This window comes from Ovis aries, chromosome 23 (genome assembly GCF_016772045.2).
Source record: "Ovis aries strain OAR_USU_Benz2616 breed Rambouillet chromosome 23, ARS-UI_Ramb_v3.0, whole genome shotgun sequence".
In the NCBI taxonomy this organism is placed as follows: domain Eukaryota; kingdom Metazoa; phylum Chordata; class Mammalia; order Artiodactyla; family Bovidae; genus Ovis; species Ovis aries.
In genome coordinates, this window is record NC_056076.1 from 60,193,296 (window position 1) to 60,215,138 (window position 21,843).

At 45.9% G+C, this 21,843-nt stretch overlaps 1 protein-coding gene across 1 annotated transcript in view; it reads left to right on the forward strand.

Annotated features, from left to right (window-relative positions):
- Positions 1 to 6,941: 6,941 nt before the first annotated feature.
- CDH20 (cadherin 20) overlaps positions 6,942 to 21,843 on the forward strand; it is a 216,137-nt gene continuing 201,235 nt past the window's right edge. Inside the window, exon 1 of the mRNA XM_027960778.3 lies at positions 6,942 to 7,151. The gene's annotated coding sequence lies outside the window, so the exon portion shown is untranslated. The remainder of the gene's footprint in view (positions 7,152 to 21,843) is intronic.

Consider the following 21,843-nt stretch of genomic DNA (forward strand, 5'->3'; position numbering starts at 1 on the left):
TGTGCATATTTGTGTCATGTGTACATGTGTGTGCATATTTGTATCATGTGTACGTGTGTGTGCATATTTGTGTCATGTGTACGTGTGTGTGCATATTTGTATCATGTGTACATGTGTGTGTGCGTATTTGTATCGTGTATATGTGGTGTGTGCTAGGGTGTGTGGGTATGAGAGAGCGTTGTTCAGAAAGAGCATCAGGGACAGACAGAAGACACTGTTTCTGTGCACTCTTGACACACACGCTATGCCCCTTTTCTCTCTGTTCCCCTTTCCCGGGCCTGCAGCCACATGCCTGGCCCAGACCACCATCACATTTTGCTTCGGCTACTGGGAGTCTCACAGCTGGTCCCCTTTCTCTCAGTCTCCCACGTCTGAAACGTTCCACACTCAAAATATAAACACAGCTGTAGCTGCGTCGCTCCCTGCCTCAGAAGCAACACCTTCTCCACTGCCTATGGAAAAGTAGAGACTACGCCACATGCTCTCCAAAGCCCTCTGGGGCCCTCCTGCCTTTCTCATTTCATGCCCTTTTAATATCACGCGTATTTGCGCTGACCACAATCACAGAAATCCCGCAAAATTGCCCTGTGCTTTCCCAGGCCACTCGATCCTTTTGCCAATATCCAAGTAATATCCATTCTTCAGAACACGGCACGCTACAACCCATGAGGTCACAAACAGTTGGACATGACTGAGTGACTAAGCATGCGTGCATTCATAGCACAGACCAACCATCACTGCTTCCATGGAACAGTCTCCTGTCCCTTCTCCAGTGAAAATAAGCTGTCTCGCCTGGGGTCCTACAGCGTGCCATATTTTATTCTTTAATAAAGACTACCCCTTTCTGCCTTAGATTCTTTTACTTTGCTAAATATCAAGGCCCCTCTCTCAGATTATAACCTCCTTGACAGCAGTCACTGGTTTTCTTTCTCTTTGAAACATCTCCAGTAACTAGTACAGCACCTTGCCTTGTAGCAAGGACACGGTGCTCAAGTTTGTCAGATTCCACTGAGTGGATCAGCACCGGCATCTTCTAGAACGTTGTCACAAGCACTGAGTGTTTCTCTGACTAGTTCTCCTTGGAGGTGATGGTCGGTGGGCACAATTTTCTCCATGATATTCACAAACTCAGTGAAACAGACAGGAACTGACAGACATCAACAGTGAGAGAACCAATTTATTCTGGGAATGAAAGTCACTGATTAACCCACAAAGACCAGAATGAATGCGCACGTTACATGAAAGCAAAAGTGAGGTAACACAGAACCTCAAATGGGCTCAGCACATCATCAGTCCAGAAGCACCACCTAATTTCTGTATCAGTGCTACAGAAAAATAAAGAACATATGTATTAACGGGAATTCTCAATGTTGTGAACGTGCATGTGTGTCCAAACCAACTGTTTTATAATGAATATTTATGGTAAGATGGGCCCCAAATCTGCGAAAGTGTTTTTAGTTGTCATTGCCATCAGTTCTACCAAATAATTATCATCTCAACTCCAAAAATATCCTGAACGGGCAATACTGAATAATCTAGATCATGAAATTGCATTAGAAGGGTATTAGCTGACTCAGGAGACTAATTATAACGAGGTATTGAGCTGCTGATCGCTCATCTCAATTGTAAAACCATAAACCACACCGTGCGGGCAGTGGCTGCCAGTCAGGATCAGTGTGGAAGAGTGAAACAGCTCTCTTCCTATCGAACAAGGATGGGGAGTCCCAGCTCTGTCAGTAATGCGGCGACCTTGGGAGCGCTTCATAAAGATCATCCCACAGGAGGAAAGCGGATTCCGGCCTTACAGAAATATGGCTATACTAGCAGCTGACGCTGCTCATGCACAGAAAACACTCTTAACGCTGCAGAAAGGTTGCACACTCACTCACCTTTCCCAGGCTAATATCGTCTTGCTTAATGGGCCAGTTTAGTACTACTATTAACCAGATAATTATAATATGAGCAAGTGTTATCCATCCATGTCCTAAATAACAGTAGCTGACAAAATTATCAAACTGCTTTCTCACCCATGGTGTTTATCAGCCAGAGGTTGAGGCTACAATTATTTATATTTATTCCTGAATCTACTTTTTAAGAATAGTAAAAATAATGTCATTCCAGAGTGTTTTTACTGATAAATTTCCAAAGCACCTGCCAGTTATTCCATTTAATCCTATTAGCCCAGTAAAGTCAATGGGACACAGTTTTGGAAAGCACGCAAAACTGGTGTTGGAGAGCTTTCTGAGCACCTTCAACTCAGCTGAATTTGAGGATAGGAAAATGATTAAGACAAGGTTCCTGGCTTCAGGTTGCTTTCGGTTAGCGGTGGAGACAAGACATTGTGTTCCAATTACTCCTTATGCATCTTGAGGTCCTAAGGGAACACAAAGGAGGAGATTGTATTTCTACTGGGAAAAAAGTGTGTGTGTGTGTGTGTGCGCACAGCGGCGCAGTGAGGAGAGTGTTGGACAGCGGGAGACAGCTTCCCCGAGAAGGCGACTTTGTCACCGGATTAAAGCCCCTGTTCTATTTGTTCCTAGGAGAAGCTCTGAGTGGTACTGAATCTCTGTGTGCTTGAGACTCTTCACTGATTAAATATAGATAACATGCTGAATTCACAGGGTTACTAGGAGGATGGAAACACTGAGCATGGTTGTGGTGGTGGTTTAGTCACTAAGTCATGTTTGACTCTTGGGACCCCACGGACTGTATCCCACCAGCTTCCTCTGTCTGTGGGATTTTCCCAGTAAGAATACTGGAGTGGCTTGCCACTTCCTTCTCCAGGGATCTTCCTTAACCAGGGACCAGGCTCACATCTCTGGTGTCTCCCGCATTGCAGGCAGACTCCTTACCATTGAGCCGCCAGGGAAGCCCATGATATAGCATATGGGAGAGCAGTTTGTGCGTATCAAAACACCCAGTATATATGATATTATCATTTCCACCTTGCAGAGGCACCAGCTAGGTCCACTCCAAAGCTGAGTGGCTGGGCCAGGATTGCCCCACCCCCTGTGGTGTGCTCAGGCGCTCGGTTGTGCCCAGTGCTTGCGACCCCATGGACCAGAGCCCACCAGGCTCCTCTGTCCCTGGGATTCTCCAGGCAGGAACCCTGGAGTGGGGGCCACGCCCTCCATGTCCCACCCCCTCCCCTGACACCAACATCCCACCTAGGACTCTGGCGGTCCTTCCATGACAGTGTCCACTTCAAGTTCGGGGCACATATTGAAAGCCCACATCCTAATGCCATTTGATGGGCCCTAAAATCACATTCAAATATTCATATCGGTAAACATTCCAACATCTGAAGACTCCTCTGCAAAATGTTGCCTCCAGCTCCTAAGAGGATATTCTCCGTAAAAGAGGGCTCCAACAGAGATCCTCATAAGGGAGGAACTGCAATGCAGAAAATTCAAATATTTAATACAGGGATAAAGCTGTATATGCTTTTTTTTTAAGACAAAGGGTTTCAAAGTACCCAGAGTTTCAGAGAATAAAATATAGCAGATCCTCAACTGTTTTAAGTGATTCAACTGTGAACTTCAGTAGAAAATATTTGAATAGAAATGTGACTTGCATTTAATAGATACTCAATGGCTGTTGAATTCAGAGATCTAATCTGATCATTTTTACCCCTAAAATTGGAATAATAAAAATTTCCCCTCAGATAACATCTATCAATCTTGTTTTGAGTCAGTCCATTATGGTCCACTACTTAGCTCCTCAAAGATTAAATTTTATTTAAATCTAATAAAAAGGCTGCAATTCGAAAAAGGAGTACATGAAGGCTGTATATTGCTGCCCTGGTTATTGAACTTCTCTGCAGAGTCCATCCTGAGAAATGCTGAACAGGATGAATCACAAGCTGGAATCAAGACTGCCGCGAGAAATATCAACAGCCTCAGATATGCAGATGACACCACTCTAATGGCAGAAGAGGAACTAAAAAGCCTCTTGATGAAAGTGAAAGAGGAGAGTGGAATAGCTGGCTTAAAACTCAACATTCAAAAAACAAAGATCATGGCATTGGGTCCCACCATTTCAGGGCAAATAGATGGGGAAACAATGGAAACAGTGACAGACTTTATTTTCTTGAGCTCCCAAATCACTTCAGATGGTGACTCTAGTCATGAAACTAAATTACTCTTGCTCCTTGGAAGCAAAGCTACGGCAAACCTAGACAGCATATTAAAAAGCAGAGACATCACTTTACCAGCCAACATCCATATAGTCAAAGCTATGGTTTTTCCAGTAGTACAGATGTGAGAGTTAGACGATAAAGAAGGCTGAGCTCCAAAGAACTGATGCTTTCAAATTGTGGTGCTGGAGAAGACTCTTGAGAGTCCCTTGGACTGCATGGAGATCAAACCAGTCAATTGTAAAGGAAGTCAGTCCTGAATATTCATTGGAAGGACTGAGGCTGAAGTTGAAGCTCCAATACTTGGCCATCATATCAATGAAGAGCTGACTCAATGGAAAAACCCTGATGCTGGACAAGATTGAGGCAGGAGAAGAAGGGGATGACAGAGGATGAGTTGGTTGGATGGCATCACCAACTTGATGGACATGAGTTTGATCAAACTCTGGGAGATGGTGAAGGACAGGGAAGCCTGGTGTGCTGCAGTCCATGGGGTTGCAAAGAGTCGGCTACAACTGAGCAACTGAACAACAACAAATAAATCTCACCCATATATATAATCGTTCCTCCCTTGTTAATAAGCAATCTGGAAAATCTTAAGTAAAAAATGTTTATTTACTGTATACTATGTATCAGGCAATGTGTTGAGAGATGGAAATATTTAGACATTCATGGGAATTTCACAAATAATTGTATTTACTGAATATTATCCATCTGTATTAGTCGGGATTCCCCAGAGACACAGACCAGCAAGCAATAGATAATAAGTAAATGACTCATGCAATTATGGAGGCTGGCAAGGCTAAAATATGCAGAGATGATGTCCCAGCTACAAGCTCATCAAGTGGAAGAATTCTCTCTTACCCAGGCGAAGGTCAGGCATTTTGCTCTATTAAGGCCTTCAACTGATTGAATGAGGCCCACCCCCACCGAGGACGGGAGTCTGCTTTACTTAGTCTAAATGTTACTCTCATCCAAGAGCATCCTCACAGAAACACCTAGTACATTTGACCACATCATCAAGCACCCTGTGGCCCAATCAAATTGACACATAAAAATAGCCATACAAAAAAAAAAAAAAAACCCTGTTTTTCCCTCCCCCACCTTTAAATTTAAGTAGGAAATTAATCACCAAGGACAAGTCACCTCAACAAAACATCAAGAAACTGGCTCTGTTTTTAGATAAGGGGGCAATATGTTCTGCCAATGAACTGAGGGCTCAAACATATTAGACTGCTCGGGATCAGAGTTTGTTTCCACCACTTAAGACCTATGTGATGTGGACACATGATTTTGCTATCCGAGCCTCGCCTTCCTCATCTATTAAAGTAGGAAAATAACAGTGTATATTGAATAGAGTAGCTGGAAATTTTAAATGAGAGGACTTGTCTAATGCACATCACATACTAAGTTTTTGAGAAACATTAGCTGCTCTAACATTAACAATTCCTCCTCTTTCAGTGAGCTCCAACTCCAGGCCTTACTAAACCTATTAAAATACACACAAGCGCCTTAGCCAGGTATTCTTCTCTGTTCGCACACACGAGGATGGTATCAGTTACTTACACACACAGTGTTCTCCGTTGTTGATACACATAGATCATTGACTAACAATTCAATCAAAATAGCTTTCTGTATTCAAAAACTCTGTGATGCGGGAGGAAACCCTAAAATACCCGAAGATTATAAAGAGAGATTCGGATAAAGTACTGGGCAAAGGTACCTTCTTGCCCACTGGCTAAACCCAAACTGTCATCAGTAACTGTGAAGGGCCTGGCATTCCGGGGTAGGAGGCAGGAAGAGAGAGATTGTCCCTCCTGCCCACCTTGTCTGTTTGGCCACCAGATGGAGAAGCTTGGATCATGATTGGGAATTACCTTCTAGAATGGCCCTGCCATAGTCACTGTGTGAGTTGAGAAGCTCTCTTCATCCCAAGGCGGTCTCAGCTTCCTCCTCTGAAACTTGAGACCTTTAGACCCCTCTGTTCCGTCTCTCCTTCCCCTAGATGCTTAAAACCCAATGGTTTTGCTATGAGGACAAAGACGATCTGAACGCTTGGAGAAACTCTAAAGCAGATGACTGAGGTCTTCCTCTCCGTCTGCCAAGCCTCCTCACTCCTCCTCCTGAAAACGATTAGCGTCCTCAGCATCCTCAAGGTCAACGTTGAATCCAGGCTGAGACTCATCTCCTTTCCCATCCTGTCTGCCCGTCTTGCTTTTCTCACCAACTGCCTCTTCCAGAATTCAAAATATGGGCAGAGTAAGTGACTTCAAGTTCAGGGGGAGTCTAGGGGCAGAAGCGCCCCCTGCGCCTGTTTACCCGGTTTCTTTCCTCTGCCTCGTAACATTTCCTTACTCCGTCAGCCAGTGGAGGAGTAGAAGCATTTAAATGCGGCTCTAAACTGCGTTTAAAGAATTAACCCATTTTGCCCCTCACTGGTCTAAACCACAGGGTGCCAACCGGACGCTAATTGCTTTCTTCTGGTGGGGATCCAGACGGCTCCCAAGAAGGCAGGAGCGCATATTCCTGGCACCAATTGGCTCATTCAATTTGTTCGCACTGCATTAGCCTCTGCCGGAATATTCATGAGCAGGGGAATGAGGACCCGCACAGGCAGGCGACAGCCACTCGGGCTGGGGAAGGCGCGAGGGAGGGGACGCGGGCCGCGCGCCGCGCTCGGGGGCCGGTGACCGCGCCGGGGGCCTCTGCTCGCGGCCGGGCGCAGCGCCGGGCACCGCGGCGGGCGGGGCGGGGCCTCGGCGGGCTGGGCGCGCCGGGCATCGAGCGCAACTCCTGGCGCCCGCGCGGAGACTTTGCCAAAGAGCCGAAGGGCGAGACGCTGTGCCACTTCTGACGGAGGGGGCCGGGGGGTGGGGGGCCGGGGGCAGCGCCTCCAGCCGGGGCGAAGGGACCAGCGGGACAGCGGCCGCCCGGGGCGCGGGGCCACCATGTGAGCCGGACGCCGGCCCCGAGGAGTCTGGACCGAGCGGCCCCGCAGAGGCGCCGGCCGTGCCAGGTAAGCGGGGAGCTCGAGGGTGGGGGTGCCGCGCGTTTGTCCCGGGCTCGGGGTGCGGGGCTGCTCGGGCGCCGGGGTCCGCGCTCCCGGGAGCCCCCTCGGGCGCTGCGCGCGCTCCGGCCCCGCGCCGCGCTCTCCCCGCAACTCCCCGCCACCGCGGCCGGCCTGCCAGCCGGTCGGAGTTGCACTTGCTCGGACTTTGGGGGCAGGGGACGCTAGGGCGCTCCCTTCGCGCTGAGGAGCCGCTTTCTGCAAGCGGGAGGGCGGGAGGGCGGGAGGGCGGTGGGGCGGGCCGGGGGCTGCGCGCCCGGCCGTGGGGACCCGAGACCCTCGGGGGCGCCGACCCTGGCTGCTCCCTAGTTGCCCCCGGGCGGCGGCGCCTCTCCCCGGCAGGCGCGGGCTGGAGAGGGCCGGCCGCGTCCCCGGCTCGAAGACGCGCGCCGGCGGGGGACCCGAGACCTGAGCTCCAGGGAGGCTTGGGCGCCGCGCGGTCGGCCCCCGTCCGCGCCTGGCGCGGCACCCACGCCCGAGTCCGGCCGTGGGAGGAGACCGTGGCGGCAACTCGCTTCCCCGCCACCTGCCGGACACCGCCAGCTCCCCGGGCCCGGATGCCCCCGGGGACGCTCTGGATGGCGCGCGGGTTGTTTGGGCTTTGCTCCCTCTAGTTGCTGTGGATGGAAACCGGGGGTGGGGCGGCGGAGGACCAGATGGGGTGAAAGTTGCCGATGTGCAGAGGAAACGCTCTCGCGGAGTTCCAGCGTGCCCTTAGCAACACGGAGACTTAGGCTGGACCTGCGACGGAGCATGACTCTGCCTGGCTATCCTCCTCGGGTTGGGCTGGAGGATGGAACCCAGAGGGCAGCTGGGAGGCAGCGCCGAGCTGTTTTTTGCGCCCCCCTCCCAAGACAGGCTGAGAGTAAGAGGGCTGGCATCAGACCACTGGGGGGTTTCCTATGCCATCATTAGTACTGCTATTAATGCTGTTGTTATTGGCACGGATGCCAGAAAGGATTTTGTCTTCCGATTGTTATCAGTCGCCTGGAAACTGAGTCTGCCCCTCCCCGCTCCCAAATGTCCCTTGATCCCTTGATGATCCCTTGATCCCAATCAAAGAAAATTATCCCTCAGATCTGTGGGGGTGTCAGGGACAACCCCTCCTCCCCGCAAAGGAACTGGAGCTATGTAAGAACACCAGAAACAGCAAAAAGTCGCAACTCCACAACGCGCTGGCACCAGCGCTCTAGATGAGGGTTATATTTCTATCCGCTCTAGCGTCCTTTGGCTCCAGAACGGTGGAGGCATTGCCAGTCTCTAACCCATACTGGACTCAGCTGTCTCTTTTGGTGTATTCCTACAATTTGGAAATAAATGTTTCTCTTGTTGTGACCCTCGCCGTCCCACTGGGCACGTCACCTGGCCGCGGCAGGCTCCAGCTCCCAACACCAGAGGCTACCCAAGGGCACCTGTGGTGGCCTCCCCGGGGCTTGGCCCCTGGTCCGAGCTGCTCCTGGGTGCAGAGCTGGCCAGCTGATGACGCAGAAGGCAGGCCAGGAGGGTGGGAGGACAGCGTGCGAGTCAAGCCAAGAACAGGAGATGAGGTCAAGCCTCCTCGCTGGCCACATCCCTTCCTGCCAGAGAAAAGAGAGAGACAAATGGAGAGCAAACGGGAAGTATTAGAAATTGGAACCAAGCTCCCAGAGTCTATTTAGGCTGTTCCATTGACTTTGCTATGACCTTCCCTTGCCAGTGCTCCGGATTTTCCCTGTTTGCCAATGCACGGGTAGCCGTGCCTTTCTAATAGGACGGTCACGGTGAGATGATCTAATTTTGTATCCCCAAAATGCTGCAAGCATCCTGGGAAAAGACAGTCTATAAAATACGCAGTTTTAACGTTTTGTGGGAAAAGTTTGCTACACTGCAGGTTACGGAGCTACATTTTCAGCATGTGTACCATGTGGCAGTGTAAAATTAAAATGGAAAGGGAAAGTGCAAACATAAAAATGACTTAGCATTCTTGACATTCTTGTAGAAAAATTATCTTTCATTTGGGGAGAGTTGCCCGGGAGTTTAATCAGTGTTAATACTACTGAAACGCCCCCTTCTACCTTTCTCCCAGGTAAAATTTTATGACCCAGTTCTCCCAGGAAAGGCAGTGGGAATGCAGAAAGTGAGCACGGAAGGGTTGCTGGGCAGCCATCACATAGACTTTGGAGACTGGAACAGGAAGAAAGTTGCCATCCTCCTTGCGGAACAGGGAAATGTTCTTCTAGAAAAAACAGTTTAACAGTGTAGGGCAGTCGACCCAGTCCTGGCTGTTGTCTATTCACAAATTCAGGACCAGAACTCGATGCTCCAATGAGGGCTAAGCAGGGGGCCTCGCTCGCCTCCCTTTGGTAAAGACACTGCCCAGCTCCGCTCTTGGGATTGCTGTTAACTTCTCTCTCCCTGCCTGCTCACTGCACTCGTTTCCCTTGCCTTTGCAAAGCCATTGAGATGTACTGTGTCAGTCCCTTATGTATTTGTAAATATCTCCCAAGTTCTGAAGCTTCTCAGAGACATGCAGCTGTTGGCAAATTCAAGGAAATAGTTGGAAATGCTGAAGAGAGTCACTGAAGAGTGGGTATGTTTTTCCCTGGTAGAGAAGTTTTTGAATGCCTTTTGAGCTAGAAAATTAGCAGTTTAGAAAAGCAGAAGGGATTTCCTTGACTTCCCTCTACTCAGAAGCCAGGAGCTGTGTTTTTCTTTCCCTCATAGTAGTGAGCACTGTTTGGTTAAGCATTTTTTTTTTTTACAATTTTGGACTTAAAATGGGCTTCGGCCTGATGGTGTTCTATGGAGAGAGGAAAAATGTAAAGAGATACGGAAGGAAGAGCTGCAGTAGCTGGGACATAAATCAGCCAGAATATATGGGGGAGTGATGAGAATAGGTCTTTTCACCCTAAAAAAAAGAGTGTCCACTCTGGAAGAAAAAGAAGTCTGATTATTGGCATCCAAGGCTGAAACCAAGGCAGCTGATGCTGAGAGGAGCCAAAGGGCAGTTCTTCTTAGTTTAGAAACAGCAAGACAGTCTCTGCCAAAGGTTGCTGTAAACACGGAATAAAGATTTCATTGTGGGCTGGTGTGACTAGAATAATTAGGCAGCTAATTGTTCATTCTGATCTGGTGGTGGTGTGATCAGCAGTGCAGGGCAGTGAAAATGAGGGTGAGGGAGAAACAGGAAAGTGGCACATCACCTTTATCTCGCTTGCTTTACTCTGAGGGTAACAGGAAAGTCCTGGCTAGCTTTTCTTTCTCTTTTCAAAGTGTGTTCATCTCCCCAGAACCCCAGGAGCGCTGGCAGCCTGAGATCCTCTGCTGCCATTTTCCCCCTTCCAGGTTCCACTCTGGTTCTGGACAAAATTTCTCATCTTCTAAAATCAGCATGGGAAACTACAGTAGGAATGGATGCATTAGGCAGCTCCAGTTCTAATTAATAGGGTTGCTATGTGCAGACCTTAGTATCAGCCTAATCAAAATATCCACAAATAGCACCACATTTTTGTGCTTCTCCAACAAATATTTCACAGATATATAAGGTTTAAGAAGTAAATATTCCATTTTTGACATTTAATTATATTTTCTGTTGTGAACCAAATTGCCTAGTGATTAATCTTTCACATTTAATTGAAGAAATGGCCTCTTCAGTATTTTCATACTAATTTAGGATGGAAAAAAAGCAAACGTAAGCAATAAAGGTGATTTTTAAGTGACTGAGCAGCTACAGTTCTTATAGGCAGTGGACTGTGACTTATTGTTATTTACTAAAAGATGGCACTGTCATAAATCCCTTCTGAAATGACTTCTGCAGTGAAGAAATGAGTAAAGGAATGGAGAGCATTACGTACTTGGCGTCTGGGGTGCAGGAAAGGAAGAACCATGTATTTGTTCGTTCAAACCCTCCCTGAATCTCAATGTTGACATAGAATATGGAGCAAATTCTCATTATTTGAATTTTAAAAAGGAACATTTTTAAGTGTCAATGTTAAGTATAATTGTTCTGGGAATAAAAACACTATGCTATAAAGAAAGCATAATAAATCACATAAGGTCATAAAGTCTCATAAAGAGAAATACTTAGTTTCTCCAAGATACTCATTCTGTCTCAATTTGTTTAAGAGGTACAGAACTGTCCTTCCTAACCTTTAGTTTCTTTTATCCATCCTGAATCAAAAAGGACTGCAAAGGAAGAATACTTACTGAAGTGTTAAGAAAGCAGAAGTGGTACAAAACTATTGAGCTCTCAGAAGGCAGAATTCTACTTTACAAAACGCACTGTCTACAGCAATTAAAAATAGAAAATCATATTTCCACATTAAATTATAGAAACAACCCATTTTAAAGAGAAATTTAGCCTTTTCTCATTGAATTGCTATTCATGGTTTGCTAAATAGTTTTTCAGAGTAATCTGCCAATCTGCTAACCAGGACTGTCTAGTTAAGAATATTCCTAATTACATATGGATTAACTTAATTTTAGAACCCTAAGAATATTCAACTCAAAGCATTACTCAAGTGCAATGCAAAACAGAAATGGTCCAATTTGCCTAAAGGTATATGTAATATTTTTAAGTTTAAAGACTCATAAAAGAGTGAACATTTGGTATGGGAGTACATCAATGAATAACTACAATAAAAGAGTAAGGGAAGCTATAAACTGTTGGATCTTTTAAATATATGCAAAGGAAGGTTATAGCAATACAGCTCATTTCTCCTTCCAAAACAGGAAGGGCCAGCCATGCAAAATACAGCTGTCAAAGACTTGTACAACACTGCCCGAAATGGAGGTATTTTTGCTATTTATAAGAATGCTTGACAATCTGATCAAAAGTTACAAATGTATTCCAACAAATGCCATTATCATGTTAAGAGTGAAGAGGTATCTTGTATGGAAGAGATATTTCTTTATAGTTCTATGCTCCTAACTGGAATCTTATACATAGTAGATTCTGAATAGCTAGGTATTTATTTCATTTTTATAAGGAAAATGAAATTGAATTAATGGAATTTCCAAGATAGATGAGTTTATAGTAAGTCAAAAACCTGAATGTTCTTTAACCTGAATGTTCTTTGTTACTTCAAATTCTTTCTCTAAACTGGCAAGATATGCTTGTGACCAATAGTCATAATTATAGGCAATATTCTGGTCTGGGTACGAGGGAAGTTTAAAAAAAAATAAAGAGGAAAAATGTAAAGACTTTCCTTTTACTTTAGATTTACCGGAGTATTAGGTGTGTTTCCGTATACCCAAGTTGCCAAAATGCATAGCGTCTCTGCATAATAAAGCCGCATGTCTGTGCTCAGCCGCTCCATAATAAAGATGACACTTTACCAAATGGTTATTATTCACAAGAAGTCCTCACACAGAGTCTGTCTTTGAAGTACTGACGTACTGACTGATTATGACTCAAAGGCTGCTGTGGCAGCTAATAAAGGGTAATTCATACAGTAACTTCATTCCACGGCAGTGGCCCCCTTGGGTGTCAGAGACGTTTGTTTGACACACAGCCTGATGGTCAGGCCCAACCATGCAGCTGCAGCCAAGTTCAGCTCCAGACGGGAGGGCCGAAGCCTGCAGGAGGTGCCCCTGCGCAGCCCACTCCAGCCACCTGCCCTCCCCCACCGATGACGCAATGAGCTCGGTTGACTGTCCCCACAACGAAACGCAGGGGCCCTCAGGGGCTCCAGTGTCCATACGCGTAGCATCACACTGCTGTTTGTTTTCCTTTGAGGTCTGACCTTCGTTCAGTGAACAAGGTGGTCTCAGAGTTTTCCTGGAGAACAGTACATAGTATAATCCGTTGGCATGCTGCTGCTGCTGCTAAGTCGCATCAGTCATGTCCGACTCTGTGCGACCCCATAGACGGCAACCCACCAGGCTCCCCCATCCCTGGGATTCTCCAGGCAAGAACACTGGAGTGGGTTGCCGTTTCCTTCTCCAATGCATGAAAGTGAAAGTGAAGTCGCTCAGTCGTGTCCGACTCTTAGCGACCCCATGGACTGTAGCCTACCAGGCTCCTCCGTCCATGGGATTTCCCAGGCAAAAGTACTGGAGTGGGGTGCCATTGCCTTCTCCGATACGTTGGCATAATTGGGAGCTAATAGTCAAGAGAAAACCAGGCTAGAATTAGCAAGAAGATTCAATTACCTCTTGTTCCCAGAGGCAGCCGCTTACCAAGACTGGTGCTAAAGTTGTGGTCAAAACAGGATGGGGAGATGGGCAGTGCAGCTTATTTGTTCTCCAGCTGATATCTTTGGATGGTACCAAACCTTGGTTTCCACTTTTCACCAGTACATCAAAACAGAGTTTATTAGATAGCAGCTGATAGAAATTGTTGAATGCACACTTTAAGAGTACAGCTGGACATAAGTCTTTTAGATGTGTCTATAAAAATGTGTGGCTAAAGATCTTGTAACTATTTTTCTCTGATGGAATAATGTGCACTTCATACCATATTCATTATTCCTTTTTTTCGTTTTATAAACCTAGTGACTTGGAACCCCTATCAATTCCTAATGTGGGGTTAATGTACACATATTATGAATAATCAATGAACTTACCATAATCTGTTTGTAAAAGCCAACAAGAAGTAATTTTATTTAACATGTTTAATTAGAAGTTAGCTGAAGGAGTTTCATTTAGATGTAATCTCTGAAGGAAACAAAATATGTGTTGTTGTTTTTTTTTAAATTTGAAAGATCCTCAGGACTCTGATAAGAAAGATTATGATCAATAGCACCCAAAACAGATGGACGTGAACACTCAGTTTTTGCATCTAAGATCCTTTTCCATTCAAAATGTTTTGAGTAGACACGTAGAATGCACAGTATCACCTACTTAGTACCTTTTAACTCTGGCGGGGGCGGGGTGTTGGGGGGAAGCCAGCTGAACATGCCAGCCATTTCTGTGCCCACCCTTACACAGACCCAAAGGTTTCCTTCATTTTGCTTGTATTGTTAAGAAACAAGGCAAGTTTCAATATCTCGTTTTCAAATTCCTTGATCCCTTACACCCAAGGCCTCATCGGAAGTATGAATTGCAAAGGCATCATCATTACATCATTGAGAGAAGAAGCCACACTGGAGAGCATGTGTCTTGTAAGCTTTTTTTGGATATTGAATAAGACTCTAAATCTGTGCCATACTTTTTGCACAAACTGGCAAGAACTCCCAAGGATGCTCGTCTTATAAATAAATATGAAATAAGATTTATGCTATCATTAATCTCACTGCTTGGCTTCCCAGGTGGTGCTGTGATAAAGAATGCAGGAGCTACAAGAAACACAGGTTCAATCCCTGCAACCCCTAGAGCAGGAACTGACAACTCGCCCCAGTATTCTTGTCTGGAAAATTCCATGGACAGAGGAGCCTGGTGGGCTACAGTCCATGGGGTTGCAAAACAGTCAGACTCAACTGAGTGACTGAGCACAATCTCACTACAAATTGTATTTAAAGCAAATGGTATCTAGCAAAGTACTTCTTCGTTAATATTATAGTTTTGAAGTATTATAATGGTATCTACCTTTATCCATAGCCTATGTTCTCCTCTCAATAATATTGGGAACATTTATTCAGTCTAAAAATATGAGGCATACTCGTATTTGGAAATAAAATCCTTGAGTAGTCATTAAAAAAGTAATCCATTTGGCAGTTCAACACCTCGGTGGAATACTTCAGGCAGCTAAGCACAGAGGTGATCATCTGATTCATGGGGCTGGTGAGTATTTGAGGTCAAACTGCAGAGGCTTCTTTCTTTGAATAAGAAAAACAACAGACTTCTTCATGATCTAGAAGTCCTGTCCATTTCTGTAGATACATTTATGTAGAGTGCCTATGTCGACTAAAATGCATTCAGAGAGAACGTAGAAAGGGCCGTGCAAAGAGCCACCACTGAGTTAGTCCTGGCCTCTGTGCCAGACACTGTGCTAAGTGTGTGGCTCAGACGGTAAAGAATCTGCCTGCAATGCAGGAGACCTGGGGTTCAATCCCCAGGTCAGGAAGATCCCCTGGAGAAGGGAATGGCAACCCACTCCAGTCTTCTTGCCTGGAAAATCCCAGGGACAGAGGAGCCTGGCGGGCTACAGCCCACGGGGTTGCCAAGAGTTGAACACGACTGAGCGACTGACACTCTCACATAGTGCGCTTGTGTCAATTAAAATGCTCGGCGTTCAGAGAGAACGTAGAAAGGGCCGTGCAAACAGCCACCATTGAGTTAGTCCTTGCCTCTGCGCCAGACACTGTGCTGAGTGCTTCAGAGGCATGACCTCATTAATCCTCTTTGTGAAACCAGTATAGTTACCATCTTCCTTTTACAGATGCAGAATCCGAGGCACAGGATTATGTGGTCTCCTAGGCAGATTTCAAACCCAGGGGTCTCCGGCTCCCAAGTTTGGGGTTCTAATCATGCAGCTATACTCTCTCCCCTACAGCAGGGTTCTTATCCTTGGTACTAAGGACATGTTGAGCCAGATAATTCTTAATTCTTTATTTGTTGTTCAGCCGATCAGTCGTATCTGACTCTCTGTGAGAGTCGGAAAAAGCACGCCATGGACTGCAGCATGCCGACCTTCCCTGTCCTTCACTATCTCCAAGAACTTGTTCAAATTCATGTCCATCAAGTCAGTGATGTCATCCAACCTTCTCATCCTCTGTTGTCCCCTTCTCCTCCTGCCTTCCGTCTTTCCCAGCATCAGAGTCTTTTCCAATGAGTCAGTTCTTCGCATCAGTATTGGAGTTTCAGCTTCAGCATCAGTCCTTCCAGTGAACACCCATGACTGATCTCCTTTAGGACGGATCGTTTGGATCTTCTTGCAGTCCAAGGGACTCTCAAGAGTCTTTTCTGACACCACAGTTCAAAAGTAATTCTTTATTAGAGGAGTGTAAAGGAGCTGTTTTGTGATTTTTAGGACATTTAGCAACATCTCTGATCTCTACTTGGGTTGGGAAGATCCCCTGGGGGAGGGCATGGCACCCCACTCCAGTCCTCTTGCCTGGAGAATCCCATGGACAGAGGAGCCTGCTGGGCTGCAGTCCACAGGATCGCAAAGAGTGGACACGACTGAGCCACTTGGCATGCACACAGATTGTATTTTCTCTAATTCACATATTCAGAGTCACTGGAGTAAACGGAATGGAATAAGCCAGAGAATTTTACCACATGCCACACAGAGTAAGCATGCCTTCCTGTGTGCCAAGCCTATGTTAAGCATATCACCAGCATTATCCCACTGCTTTCTGACTTGAGCTTCATGAAGCAGGAACTGGTATCATCACCACTTTGTAACTGAGGAAACTGAATCTCAGCGAAGGGACATAACTTCTCCAGGCTCACACAGCTAGGAATCCCAGCCTTACTACTTTGAACCTGAATCAGCGCAAAGTTACAAAATCTGTCACGCTCCTCACCCTGTCAGCATATGGGAGGACACTATTATGTTTGAAATGATTTTTTTCTAGAATTTAAGACATGTGGCTATTTAAATGCAAATACATAAAACACCTTTCAAGAACTAAAATACATCATTTTAAAAATTATTTGTTTTTTTCTATTATCTATGATGTTGCTTCCTTCAAAGAGCGTAAATTGCTGTGAGTCAACTTTAAGTAAATAGGGAAAACAGGGTTTTTAGGGTTTTTTTAAATGTCTTTAGAAGAAAGATTGGTATTGAAGTTTCAGACACTTTTCTCTACGTTAGAGAATTAAAACCTAGGCCTCCAGGCTGAAAGTACTAGTGTGAAAACAGGACTGTGGATTTCCACAAATTTAGGACATTCTAATGGTCAAGTTATTTTAGCCGATTATATCATTGAAGACTGTGCCTTCTTCTGATCACGAGTATCTTGTTGGGTGATCTTCTGTCTTAATGATTATCTTGTTAGACATTTCATAAAACCAAAACTGATTTTCAGACGACTTTCTCTGCCTTTATTATCTCAATGGCAAAATGACGCCGAAAAGCTTTAAACCACTCTGCCTGAGGGCACTGGACTCAGCCCATCTGTGACTCAGATTTAGTGGACGATAACTTCCACTTTGCAACTCAAGTCTGGTGACTTCCTATTCTTAGGCAGTCCTTCTTCGTGCCCACCTTTCCCGACAACAATCAGCTAAAGACTTGAAACACTCTTTAGCATCTGCTTTCTAAACGTATTGCTACCCTGGTGCTTGCAAGACTTCAGCACTTACTGAAGTCCATACTTCTCTATTTATCATTCTTGCAAAACATCAAGGCAGGTGTCAGAGGTGGTTCAGGCACGTATCATAGAACTTAGAGTGGTGTCCTAGGCAGCTGTCTTTGGGGCAACCGTTTTGTCAAAAGGAAGGACGCTTCACTGGACCCTGAACGTGCCGTTCAGAAGAGGACGTCCGACGTCATCTGCTGATAACAAAATAGTCTGTGTGCCATGTGCTCACAGCCCACCGAGGCTCGTGTCTAAAATACCAGCCTTGCTGCATCTCTTTCTGTAACGTATTCTCACCAGGGTTTCATTCTCCCTTGTCAAATTGTGGCTTGCGGAACCTTTGTATGACTTTGTGAAGTAGAGTGGGGATTATCCCACTGATGTTTTATTCACAAGTACCCGCCCCTGGGTTTTTACTTTATTCCATAGGGGGAAACTGATACAAAGAGTGCTCTCAATATCCTTCATGGTGGGAAGTACTGTCTCTCAAGAAGCAAGACGTCTCCTCAATGACCACGAGTCATTGGAAGCATCTCTACAGCCTGAAGCAGTATGGAACCATGAGACTGTGCTTCCCATCATGTGTGGGCCACTCAGAGTGTAGGATCGGACAGGCTATTCAGGGGGTTTGGACAGACCGAGTTAGGAACGAACCTGGGAAAGAGGCCTCCTGCAAGCACTGAAGAATGTACCAAGCAAATGCTACCAGTACCTGCCCCCGGACTTCAGGCTTCTTGGGTCAAAGTGTGTCAAAAGCCATATGGCTTCGATCTCTACCCTCATTCATAGTTCTGAGAAGGGTAGATGGCCTTAAGTCCTGGTACCTTTAGAAGTCACTGGCTAAGGGATATGAATAGCTGGGTTAGGATTAAATGATGTACAGAGGAGAAAACCGTGACCACTAGGCATGGTCTTATAGTGTCACAGACTAGAGAGGAAATGGCATTAGGGGCGTGTTCCATCATAATATGCAGCCTTCAAGTTAGAGATGTTACCTTCTCTTTCCCATCCCAACCTCACCTCTACTAATGTCCTACAGGAGATACCAAAGACAGCTCTTGCATCTTTAAGATAAAAGGAAAACTTTCATACATTTGGCGCTAGGTAAAAGAAATCCTTAAGCCAAACTGAAGACATCAACGATAAGCAACTGCACTGAGAAGTCACAGCCATGTTGAACAATAAACAATTTATGCAAGGAGCCCAGAAAAACTGTTTTTTTAAAAAACTGAAAAGCATAGCTTCTGACAAGTATTCCTTATTTATGAGTATAAGTAGAGTTTTTTAAGAAACACAAAAATGCTAAAATAAAATGCAAGTTGGACACGTACATTCCCCCCTGAGGCTTGGCATAAGAGGGAAATCTAGGCACATGTGAGGTTAATTGCAGAGCGTAATTCAATGATCATTATCTACACTAACTGAGAGAACAGAAGGTCAGGATTACGTGAAATTGTAAATGATTCCAAATCGTTTATGGTTGACTGGGGAAGTGCTTTTGGCCTTTGACTTGAGTATTGGTAAGCCTGGGGATCTAGCAACTCAGCTTTTAAAACGAAGGGACTCTCATAAGTGAAGTCTAGATGCCCAGGCGTAGGTACTGCCCTCATTTAACCCTTGCTTAGTTAGCTGTGTCGGGACTTGTGCACGCGGGGCCTGGTGTGCGAGGCGGCCTCTTCTGTCGTGGGCACGGACTCTCTGGCTGGGGTCCCAGGGTTTCAGCAGCTGTCGCCCACGGGCTTAGGTGCTCTGAGACCTGTGGGACCTCAATTCCCTGACCAGGGATCGGAGCCCTGTTCCCTGGGTTGCAAGGCGGGTTCTTAACCAGTGGGCCCCCAGGGAAGCCCCTAGACACCTCTCGTGTTCCCCCTCCCTTCTTAGCTCAGCTCGCCTCTACTTGTCCTGGGGAGCTCGTGGGCCGCACTCAACAGACCAGCACTGGGCGTACTTTCTGCTAAGAATGCCAGATAACTGGATGGTTCAGTGGCTGTATTCCTGCTCTGGCTTCCTAGTCCCTTCGAGGACCCATGATCTTAGAAATGTGTGGCTTGGAGGGCAAGAAATCACAGGAAGTGCTGAGAGTGTTCGCCCAGGAAGAGTGTTCCCCAGTGACACCACCCGGGGCTGACAGACCCCAGGCTGTTTACCACTACCAAAAACACCAACTCTCTCAAATATTTCTCTGCTTCCAAGGCAAGCTGGAATACAAATTGTTTCGAAAGGATCCCGTGCATGCAAAGTGACTAGCTGTCAACAAAGCTATAATTAAGGAGATGAGATGCTGTCAATAAACTTGAAATAATGCTCTTCCTTGGAGCAGTTGCTTTATGCCTTCTCTCTTCTCTACCCTCTCTTCACACAGCCTCCCTCCAGGATAATCTGGAGTTTTCTCAACATCGTTTAGGAGGGAAAACTCCCTGCGGAGCTTTTCAGAGACTTGGAGAAATAACACAGACCGTGTTTTTTCTTCCTTTTCAGATGCTTGATGTTGTTGTTTAGACCCTAAGTTGTGCCTCACTCTTTTGCGACCCCCTGGACTGTAGCCCACCAGGCTCCTCTGTCCATGGGATTCTCCAGGTGAGAATACTGGCGTGGGGTGCCATTTCCTTCTCCAGGGAACCTTCCCCACCCAGAGGCTGAACCAAGTCTCCTGCACTGGCAGACTCTTCACCACTGAGCTACCAGGGACGCCTCTCGGAGATGGACATGTTGCTAACGTTTCCTTCAAATTCATGGTGTCTTCCTTTTTTAGCCAATTATTAGTATTTATCCTCCTTCCAGGGCATAGTGTCATTAGTTGATGACTAGAGCAATAAGTTACCATCCTTGGTAAAGAGAGTTTTGTCTCTGTGAATTAATTTCACATGCGCTAATTCATGTTTTCTGCACCATCTGCCAACAATCCTTCTCTTGGCTACAACTGATTTCATATTCTTTGTTTCGTCCACTGAAACATTTTAGGTCTCAGCAAATGCGTTCAAATGAAAGTCCAGGCTTTCCAAGCCAAAAAAAGTCACTTTCCTTCCTCTTCGACTCTTAGGAACTGTTTCTGCTACAGCCTTGCTCATCACCCTCTCTTCTTGAAGAAACCACAATTCTTTGGACCTATGTCTGATCCTTTTCTGAGAAGATGACTCAAAACTTACCTTCCTGAAAGAGACCACAATTTGCCATAGATTTTCTGCCTCCCAGCAAGATTCTGTCATTGTCCCCTATGCTAAATTTCATTTCTGCAGCATATTTGATGCTGTTTTTGCCAACAATGGTGGCTGTCTCAGGTGGATATTTTCCCTCCCCCAAATGAGTCATAGCTCCCTCAAAGGACAGAAACGGTGTGTTTTCCTTTTCTGCAGCACAGGGTTCCCTGCTCCGAATGGTGGTGGCTCATCAGTACCAATGCTGGCTGCTTTATGATAGCCCTAAAGCATTTTTTTTTTGTTCTTTCCTACCTTGAAACACTGTGGTGCCAGCTTGATGCTGTGAATGTTCTAAGTCCACACGCCCCTCAGCTCATTGGCTGGCGTGACCACAGAAAGATGGGAACCCCAGATGGTCCTTGCTGTTTCAGGAAACGAGGACCTGCAAAGGTCGATGGGGAGAGGCACAAGAGAGCCACCAGTGCTAGAGAAAGGGAAATTATGAAGGGCATTGGAAAGGAGCTGTAAAGCAGAACTGCATGGGGAAAGGAAATTTCTCAGCCTTTAAAAAATACATATGAATAATTACATTTATGTTTACACCTTGGAATCTAGGTACAGCTCTGTGATACGCTGGTGCAAGTGAATTTTCTCTTTAAACTGCATGGGGGCTGTGCCTTGAAGGCTGAAGACTGCAGAGGCTGAAACGTGTGCTCTTTAGGAGTGGCTGTGAGAAGCATTGGAATTACCCAACAGCTAGCCATGGTCTCCATTCCTAAATTCCAGGCACCAGAGGGCATTTTGGCAAATCTGTTCTCTGTGCCCTACCAGCTAAAAAATCTTCTGTTTGACTTCCACCATCTGCCTCCTCCTAGCAAACCCAACCCGAATCCAAAATAAGCAGGTGGATTTTAGTCCTGGAGATAGGCACTTTCAGGGGAAAACTGGAGAAATTTATTAACCATTAGCAGTTTGAAATACTCATTTACAAGTTCAACCTAAAGCATAGTCATTCTCTGAATATGTCTTCCCAGGATGAGATGCTTGAATCTGAGACATCCAGGAAACAGGCTAATTTAGAAGAAATTTGAGTTCTTAATGAGCATTTCCTACAGATTCTATAATAACTCCATTCTGTTTTTGCCGTGTAAAGAAGTATGCCCTTTTCACGGTTGTTAGCATGTGCTTTTAGAGATCCACTCCTGTACAGTACAGTGACAATTAGTTTTACATGGTTATCTAGAGATTCAGTACCTACAGGTTCTGTATCAAGAATTAGAATCTGTTCATTCAAGCCATCGCTCTCCAAACCAAGACTAAAAACCAAATGTGGCAACA